Here is a 10,806-nt window from a genome sequence, read left to right on the forward strand (position 1 = left end):
ATCCATAAGAGATCATACATTTTTGCTGAACCTGGTGAAATCCATACAAGAGCCATTTGTTATAAAAGCAAAATCAGGGCATATCAAACACTAAGAAACAGAATTTACCGTAGTTTCCGGACTATTAAGCGCACCCAAATATAAGTCGGACCCACTGAATTTTACAACAATTTTTATTTTGAACATAAACAAGCCGCACCTGTCTATAAGCCGTCTACACTGTCTACACCGTCTATAAGCCGTCTACACTGTCTACACTGAAACTAATGAACTTTACACAGGCTTTAACAAAAGACAGTGTCTGTTACACGGCTTGTATCTAAACAGTAGCCTACCAAGAAAGTCATTGTTCACTGTCTTCCTTCTTCCTTTCACAACTATTTCTCTCGGGAGTTTTTCTTTTGGCATCGTCGTGCGTTTAAAAATCACCATCGGTGAAGCTTTTCTCCCGATGCTGTGCAGCTCAGAACACAGGTGAAGTGCATTTCTTTATGCCCGGTTGTTTTAGAGCGTGACGAATGATTCACATTTCCAGTAGACAGTCCGAGTGAGCGGCAGGTCAAACGTCAGAGGAACCTCATCCATATTTATGATGTGGTGCGGCCCGATTCAGTGGGAGCGCATCTGATTTAATATAAAGAGTTTCATTGGTTCACCTGAACCCGTTCTGCAATTTTATTGGTCTAATGTTATGGGGCTCAGTTTTTTGGCTTGAAGTTTGTGAAACCGGGAAAAACCCAGGAAAAATCCATATATTAGCCGCTTCATTGTTTAAGCCACGGGGTTCAAAACGTGGGAAAAAAGTAGTGGCTTATAGTCCGAAAAATACGGTAGTCAAAATAATAAAGTAATAATATAAATAATGTATTATAATAATAATTAATAACAATAATCATTCAAAATGGCTTTCATTTTATGTTTTTTTTTCAATAATATTTGTAATAAATATCATTTAATCCAATTAGTAACGATTTTATAATTTACAAATCATTCTGTGTGGATTTTTCGATTCAAGTTTATGAATGCAGCATGTTGAAGCGATTGTGCAATAATATGTGGTGCCACCAGGTGGCAGAAGTGGTCCAGTTATTATCATGGCGAATACTGAAACTGCAAATAAAACGAGCTACACACAGGTGACATTTAAATGTGACTGATCTGATTGCTTCAATATCTGTCTGCACTGTTTTTTTTTTTTGTTGTGAGAAATTATTACTATAAAGAGTTTTTCTCTTCCTATCTGGATGATACGTTCACACTTGCCCATAGAGCCGGCTACAGGGCCAGTGATCTGAATGTCACGTAGCGTGGGTGTGTAAGAGATTAGCCATTGAAGTTTATATGCCAGGATGCTAGTGCGAACCATGGCACATGGCATAGAATTTTACGCTTTGCCCCCTGAAAAGGGATATAGTTGTATATGTGCTAAATAATCATACCAGTTGTGTATTTTAACAAATGATTTGACAATTCATTAACCATCCAAATTCAGGACTAGGATATAATAGTTTACTGTCATTTTAGCATAGCAAATGTGGCCCAGACTCACAAAATATATTCAATATAGAACAGCAGTTCATATCATACAAGAATGAAAATTTTCAAAAAGGGGAATCTATATTAAAAATGATTTATATATAAATATATCCAACTAATCTAACTTTGCTTGGAATGTGTTACAATGGTGCTGATGCCCTGTGTTAAAACAAGTAATACAAATAAGTTAAGGCTTCTGTGTGTTCTCTGGGTTTGTGGGACAGCTAATTTGTTTTTGTGTTCCCTTTATTCTGCTCTCTTTTGAGCAATGACTCATTAAAAAAAAAAGTGTTTTTTTTTCTGTTTGCGTCCTTGTCTATGCATCTGTCTCGCACTGCATGACATCATCACTCCAGCTGTTCCATTAGCCAAAAACTCTTCCTGTTTTCTCATGAACACATCTTTCAATCTGACTATATTTTGCACTGAAAATAATTTGAATAGTGGTTAGACATAATAAAATGAACGCATTCAGTATGTTAAATTAACAGTGTATCCTGTTTTGGGTCACTGTAGGCATGGAGCTTATCTAAGGAATACTGGCCATAATGCCAATTGTGAATTTCCCCCTGGGTTGAATAAAATGATTTCTAGTTATTGTAAAAATATTGTCCTGTTTAATTTATAGTTGATCTTTTTAGGTGAAACTACAAAACAGACACACAAAGGTGTACTTTAGTAACACTAATAAACATACTTGCAAATACTGTGTATAGCTTAAGCAGATAAAGGAAAATAAGCTTTCATTGCCAATTAAATTAACACTGAAAATAACATAATTTTTCTCTCAAAATACTTTACAAGATTCAATAAGATAGGATCTGAACCTTTGTTTAGAGCACTTTCCAAAATAGCTGAAAGAACGATGAACTTGTTAGCCAATAAAAGTAGGATGACTAAAACTTTATACTGACAGAAATCCACATATCACAAATGAACACTAGATGGTGCTGTTCAACTTTAAAGATTTAGACAGAGCATTCCTCACTTGTACTGATTTCAATACCATGACTAACTATTCTAATTACAGGGAGATTGTTTGTGCAATAAAATGTCATTTCCAGGGGACTGTGTCACCTTTGGGTTTGCAGTTGTTAGCAAAGTGCCAGACTCTCTGTTGTTTCATTTGTGATCTGTATTATCCAAGAATCCTTATAATGGATAAGGATTACAGCTATTTTAAGTAAGAATCTTTGCTTGTGTTAAGAGGTAAGGTGGATGCATTACAAGATCTTCAATGTGAATTGCACATACATTTTAGCATGTAAATATGACCGCCCACATTTTGCTATTGGCAAATGAGTGCAGCAAGTGGTTATACACCAGGGACCAAACACATCGATCCCAATGTTAGTAAAGGGCAAATTCTGTGCTTAAATTATAAGAAGGTTGAGCTATCATCCTCTCCAATGGATGCCCTGCTCCACAGCAAATCCATTGTTTATTATGAAATAAACCGTTAGTCTTTCCACCAATAATCTTAGGAATGATCAGTGAGTGTTTCTTCTTTTCATGTAGTGAAACATTTATTAGCGAACCACCAATTCTCAGGAGGCTGTCAGTATCTTTAACTTGATTCACTAACCAAAGACACTTGCTTCTTGTGATATTCTGTCCTTCCCACAGGCAGGACAACTCAAACTTGTAAAACATTTATTGACAAATCTGTCACACATAAATGCCAACCTTTATATGTGACTTTTCTTTTGGATGACTGCATTGATAAGGAAAACAGCGTTGATAAATTAAGATTTGTGATTTAAATGTTACCATGTGGGTAAGCTTTCAAAACTGAGGTGTTCAACAGTGCAACTTTGGAACAACTGCACTTCAGCACTGATGTCCAGACTGACAAGCTCAAAGGGTAGGTCCTCTGCAAAATGTTTTGGTAGAGATTGCTAAAGACAGACAGGACCAGTAAACCAGCTGTGAAAATTAATATCTGCTCTCTATTCAAATCTCTAAAGCAATTAATTAAATATATAACTTTTGAATGATAAAATTATACAGTTGAGTCTAAGCATAGAACGTGTACATGCTTTTTAACCAACTGTACTGTACATGCTTTCTAACCAACCAAGGTCTTATAAAGAGTCTCTCCAAGGAATTCTTATTCAGTTGAAAGAGGTCTCATAGAATAAGTTATCCTTTAGGTCCTTGGCATAGTTTTCTTTGAATGAAACACTTGGATTAAACGCATGACCGATGGAGGCTACACTGTGCCATTTCAGATTTCACAATGCTATAAGTAGACAGATGGCATCAGAGGGGGAAGGCAAGGACTTAAGCCCATCACCAACATAGAAATCGCTCAAGATGAAACTCATGGATTCTGTGCCAAACTCAGCCACTCAGTATATTTCAGCCCATACATTGACATTTCTGGCCAGGGTCTAGTGCCAAACACATGGACTTTAATTTTGTATTCTATGATGCCATTGTTTACGTTGTTATCTTTAAATCTAATTTTTCCCTCTGATCTTTCCCTCATAAATCTAGGAAACATTTGCCTTATGCATACTACTAGCTCATATCTGAATTGTACCAGCAGACTTCCTTGCAAACTCTTTTCAATTGTGGTCCTGTCATCAATAGTCAACTTAAGTGGCTTTATTGTCATTTCAACCATCGTGCTGATGACACAACGGGGCCTCAGCACGATGGTAGTGCAAACTTGATAGTGCGGTTAAAGCTGTGCATTGCTTCACACTCATGAGTCAGCAGAGGGAACAGCAGCAGACTGAGCATACAGCCCTAGGGGGTCCCATGGCTCACTTGTGGTGTCTTGAAGATGCTGTTCCTGATCTGGGCTCACTGAGATCTTCCAATGAGGACATCCAGTATCCAGTTGCAGAGGGGGGTGTTTAGGTTTGGTTTCCAATAATGTGCATTTATAATTTAATGTATTAATGTTTGAATGCCTTATTTTGAGCTACTTAAAGAACTTCATGATGATGTTGGCGAGTGGACAGGACAGAAATCCCTAAAGCAAGAATTTAAAAAGAAACAGAAAGATTTGTCAGGTACAGGGACAAATGTGGTGGCTTTGTTTCAGGTTTTGGATTAAAAGTGTGCTTCAAATGAGAGGTGCTTCAAAGAAGAACATTTTCCAGCTGGTCTGAACATCATCTGAGCATTTTGCTTGGTATGTTGTCTGGTTCAGTGGGTTGACTCTGCATTGAGTTTTTCTCACATCAGCCCAAGTAAGACAAAGCACCTAGTTGTTGGGAAGAGGGAAGAGAGGAGGTCTTCCCTACCACCACATCAGGGCATTAAATTGTAAACAAAACGGTCTGCATCACAAACCAGACCAGTGATAAGCAGTAACTAGAAACAAGGGCCTGTTCTTGCACCATTTTTTATTGATGTAAAAACACAAAGCCACCACCATAAGCCCTACAGGAAAGTTACATTTCTTTTGAAACAAGACAAGTCTTTAAAGCTTGAAACAGAGACAGAATAATAGTGAGAAAAACAATTAAAGTCTCCACACAACACTGTGGCAGACAGTTCAGAGCCTGTTCTCCATCATTAGGTAGCTGCAGTTTCGGTGAACTACTGTATAAAGGTATCATCTGTCCTTTCAGGTTTTTGCTCGAGCTTGGCTGAAAGGGCCACTCTGTTCATCTCCAGCTGTGACTTTAGTGATATAGCCCCCTTTTTGAATGTCAAGGTTTTTGGCACATAGTGTGCTCTGCCTGTAAAACCTGACAACATAAACTTTATCCACACTAATACTTTCATTGAACACACTCTCCTAATAAATTGGGTACTGTGTACGTTTCTGGGAAGAATTCACTGCCCTCATACGGAGCTTAAACACTTATATTCATTCCATATAATCAAATGCTAGAATTGTTACACCTCTGTTGAGTGGCATAAAAGCTCTTGTGTTGTGCATACTGGGTATCTATAGCACTCTTTGATTTAGTTTTCATTGACATTTCTTTCTTCAAGCCTTCTGGTAGGTAGCAAGAATTGTAAACAAGTGATAGGAACCCTTGGCATGAAATACAAAAAATATACTATAAGATACTTTAGGATATAGAATCTTTTTGGAAAAATTCTTTGGATTTTATAAGGTATTATCATATGCGTTATGAGTGCTTCTATCTATCTATCTATCTATCTATCTATCTATCTATCTATCTATCTATCTATCTATCTATCTATCTATCTATCTATCTATCTATCTATCTATCTATCTATCTATCTATCTATCTATCTATCTATCTTTATTAAAAACTCTGGCCAGGCAACTGAAATATTTTTTGGGGTGGCTGCTCATGATGTCTTTTATTGATTTTTGTTTGTTTTATATAAACAAAGTTATTTAAATTCGAACCTAATTTAAACCACCTTGACCCTAAGCAGGCAGTTTCTAAGCATGAATGAATGATGACTGAACCTTGTGAATGCATCATGCTAGTTCACATTCACTTTAATGAAATGATTTACATTAATGAGGTCTTTGTCTCTTTTTTGTCCTGCAAGTACTGAATAAAAGAAAACCCCTCCTGCCTAAATGATTTTGTTGTTGTTATTTGTTGCTCCCTGTGGGATCCCATGCCTCTAGGATCAACCAGAGTTTTGTTAAGCTTTCTTCTTTCAAAAGGAAAGAAAAACGTATAGTGCTTTGTTATAATTGCTACTGGTGTCAGTTTGGAACACATTATCTTAACAATCCAAATGATTATTTAATGTCTCTAATATAGAATACTAGCAGAAGAGGTTGGATGGGTTTGTATTTAAGGGAATCCCTGCCAATATATACATTGCAATTTCAACTCACCTTGCAGGCAGCAGAGGTCGTTGAAAATTACAATACTCTCCTTTAATCAATCATTCATAACTTTCCAAATTGGCTCATGCTATTGTCTCATGCAAAAACTCTGCAATCGACCATGATATGTGGTAAAGACAAGAAGAGCTGACGTAGAGCTGATGTAACCTCCCATGGAATTTGAAGGGGTACACAAAATCATGGTATTATCAGCAGTGTTGGTTTTACCATGGGTGTGTCCTAGGGATGGCAAAAGAGACAGGTTTTCTGGGTGGTTGCATCTTTAATTGTGGAGTCCCCATATTTGTACCAAATGTCAAATAAACAACAATTAAGCTGATAGAAACCATTAGTTGTAGTATCATAAAAATCTTCATGCACCTCACTACAAAACAACTGAAGTTTCTCAGGAAGGAGATAATCATCCAGAGGGAAAAAACTATTTGTAAAACAAACACCCTCTTTAGCTTCCTCACAAGAAATGCTGCTCTACCTCTTTTAATGGGTAGAGGAAGTACCCAGTAGCTGGGGGTTACCACCAGTGGAGCTCAACTAAATTACCATAAAATGACATGTTTTTAAGGACCATTTTGGTGACAGTTATCACTGTCCCTCTCGGTATATGAAAAGAGCATGAAACACTTCGAGAGAGTTATAGACCTCATTAGTCATAACATCTTAATAATAAATGAGAGTGTGTGTGCTTGTGAGTTTACGGGTGTGAGATGAAATATGCTACCTGTGTGGGTCAGGACTGCAATTTAAATAATTGACGGAGGAATGCACGCTATACTCATTACTCTGGCACTGAGATTTTCACAGCACTGTGACCTCTTGATAATAAAGAGCTCCAATACTGCAGTGGGTTCAAAGAACAGGACACGCACAGTATGGTGCGCCGACCCGATCAGGGGGTGACACACACACACTTTTATGTGCACATTAAAGCTGTTTTCACTCTGCCTCTGTCAGCGCAAAAGCCCATTCGCTTTTCATGTTTTTACACAGAACGTTTAACAGATCTGTGATCATCAAACATTAAACATAAATGTATATGTCACTGGCTCAAACTGACTACAATTCTATGCACATAAGTGTGTGAAAACTACTATGAGAATGTTAGAGACAAAGAAAGAGTGACATTATTTACCCCTAGGCTTTAATGGCTGTGGTTTTTCTGGTATGCTGCTGAGGGATGGGCACTTAGATGTGCCATAAAATTCTGCTCTCATAAAAAACAGTCACTTCCTTTATATGGGCTAATTTAGATGCTGTGACATGCCTGGAAATGTGGATTCCTTTGAACTTATAATATCGTCATTCTTTCTTTCTCCAATCAAAGCTGTTTACTGAGGTCACTGGGGATTTTGGGTTGATTCCATCCTACGCTTAGTGACTATGTCAGGAAAAGGGAAAAAAAAAAGCTGACATGTGCAGATGCAGATTTGTCCATGTTTAAATGTATAGAGTGCAATAAGCAAAAACTTGTTTAGGATCTTTGAGGTCTGCAGCAAAAATTTAAGTCCCCATTTTGGACAAAGTAAAAGGAGAAACAGAAGAAAAAAAAAAGGATGCATCACACATAATTTTAGGATACATCTTATATCTGACCTCAACTTAATAATATAAATAAATTACTTTATTATGTTAACTTGTACCCTGAGTTGCTTGTTTAATGAACCCTGACCTAAATTGCCCCTTTCTTTGCAGTCCTCCTGAGCAGATGTGGCCTTATAATACTTATATATGAAAAGAGGGTGTAAAAGGGATTATTTTCAGATAGTTCTCAACTCTGGAAGGATTTCTGCTCATTCTGTGTGGTTCTAATAAATAGTTTGTTAGATAACAATGCCAAAGAAGTCACACTGTCATTACTCACTCAATTTTTCTTGTCATTCATTTGAAGACAAATGAAGTGCAGAGCTATTTCATCACTCTGTTAATCAGAGCACAAAATCACAGTAACAAATATGAGCCATGATAAAATCAGTTTCTCTGGAGTTCCATATCGAATGATGTTGGTGAACTTGCATAATTATTGATCATTTTCTGCATATTATCCTTTTTAAACATAACACTGCTAAATGATTAGAGAAATTAATGGTTAAAGACACTCTCCCCACAGCAGATCAATAAAGAGTGAGAGTGGCTGGTAGAGAAATGAGGCATCCTACAGCCATCTGGATCTTTTAATTTTACACAAATTAAGACCTCAAGTTTTACAATAACTTAGACTTCCCTGCTATGATGCAAAGAAGCATTGTGTAAACCAGCCGTTAGTCTTAGTTCAACATGCTGTTTGTAATTTGTCTTTTGATTTTTATGGTTTTTATACCATGTTTATAGTTTGTATGATCGTTGTATGATTGACAGTCCTTAGCACAGCGGTGACACCAAGGTGTTTATAATTTCACTTGCTCCACTTTGACTACCACTACCATGCAAGAACCACTGCTGTAGAAGTGTTGACTACAGTCCTATAAAGATAACTTCCCATTGATAAATGTTGTAAAAGTGACAATTGCTGTCATGTCCAATTACTAATAATTTGCTTTAATTTTGTCTTTTAATATAGTCCTTTCTCACAAACTGTCAACTTGATTTAATTCCAACTATTTAATAATAAAAACAATATTTGTAACGTGTGTGTGACGCTGAAGCGGAGGTTGAGGGTTCGGAATCAGTGTGCGTTTATTAAAAGAAACCACAAGTGGCGTAAACAGAAGGGCTAGGCTAAAGCAGAGTCGGTAAACAGGCAAAAGTCCAAGGCACAAAAAGGCAATCAGTGAGGCAAACAAAGTCGTAAGGCACATGAGAAAGAAATGAAATTAGTAAACATGGCAAAATCCAGTGCACAATGAAAACATTAAAAGTAAATAGCTTGGTAATGTGATGGCTAGCAAACACAATGCTTCACACTGGGTATAGCATGGCTATAAGTTAAGAATGCTAAAAACAGTAAGTAACCTATAGAACCAAAAATTTTTAGTACTCGGGCGAAGGTTTCCTCTGGTGGCTTGGTGGGCAAACTGCTACTGGAAAGGTTTCAGTGTGCATTTACTTGTGTGATGAATAATCAGAACAAAAGGGAGACTTATAGCTTTAGTTATCATTGTTATTTCAGCAGTGGTAAAAGTTGTCATTTACTGCAACTGCCTAAGTTTTATGGTCTGGCTTTAAAATCATTATAACGAACCATGGCTCATTGACCTAGTCACAAGCTTTGAACCTTTCACCACATGCCAGATATACAGTAGCTTTTAGACTAGATTTTCTTTAAATTCAAATGTTCGGTTTCATTTGCTCATTATGGCTTACTTATAGTGACACACCTAAAGGCTTGGAGTGACAAATTTTTATATTTTTTTTTACAAACATTTTTTATGTTTGTTATCTATTTATTTCTATAGGGTTTCTTTAGAACAATGCCTGTTGTTAAAAAGTGTTTCACAAATGAAATCAAACTGAATTTCACACTTACTTTCATGTCAAATACATGTACATTAAATCCGTAGTTTCTTTATGTATAATGTAAGCATCTTCTTTTTCTTCTTTCGGCTGCTCCCATTGGGGGTCGCCACAGCGGATCATCTGTCTCCATACCCCCCCTGTCCTCTACATCTGCCTCTTTCACACCAACTACCTGCATGTCTTCCCTCACCACATCCATAAACCTCCTCCTTGGTCTTCCTCTTTTCCTCCTTCCTGGTGGCTCCATCCTCAGCATTCTTCTACCAATATAACTCATGTCCCTCCTCTGCACATGTCCAAACCATCTCAATCTCGCCTCCCTCACCTTGTCTCCAAAATGTCCTACATGGGCTGTCCCTCTAATAAACTCATTTCTAATCTTGTCCATCCTCGTTACTCCCAACGAAAACCTCAACATCTTCAGCTCTGCTACCTCCAGCTCCACCTCCTGTCTTTTACTCAATGCCACGGTCTCACCATAGTCCTATACAATTTCCCTTTCATTCTTGCAGATACCCTACTATCACAAATCACTCCTGTCACTCTTCTCAGCATATATCAATTAAATGAAATAGAGAAAGACATTCTGTGGGAGAAAGAATAAGAACAATAAAGTTTGATTTTTATGTAAATTAATACAATGAAGCTGTTTTTAATGTGTTACATCCGTTCTATCTTACAAAGAATTTCAGTTTTTTTTTATTCTCACTTTCTCCCAAAGGCACACAGCTGTAGCCCATATGGGTATTTGCTCCTGCCACTGGCACCCAGAGTCCACAGATTTCCCATAAGTTTTCTGTGGCAGCAGCAAGTTTGACACATTTTAGCCATACATACATTTGAATCTTTAATTATATCTAGTTCCCCTTTATCTTTTTTGTTCTCTCCCTGGTATTCTTTCATAAATTTTTCTACTAACATTTACAAGTCGCTTAAATTAAACACCAGAGTCAAGAGACTTTTATTGGCTATAAATCGTCTGTAAATGAAATGTTTCCTTTAACACTGGTTTGTGC

This window comes from Silurus meridionalis, chromosome 20 (genome assembly GCF_014805685.1).
Source record: "Silurus meridionalis isolate SWU-2019-XX chromosome 20, ASM1480568v1, whole genome shotgun sequence".
In the NCBI taxonomy this organism is placed as follows: domain Eukaryota; kingdom Metazoa; phylum Chordata; class Actinopteri; order Siluriformes; family Siluridae; genus Silurus; species Silurus meridionalis.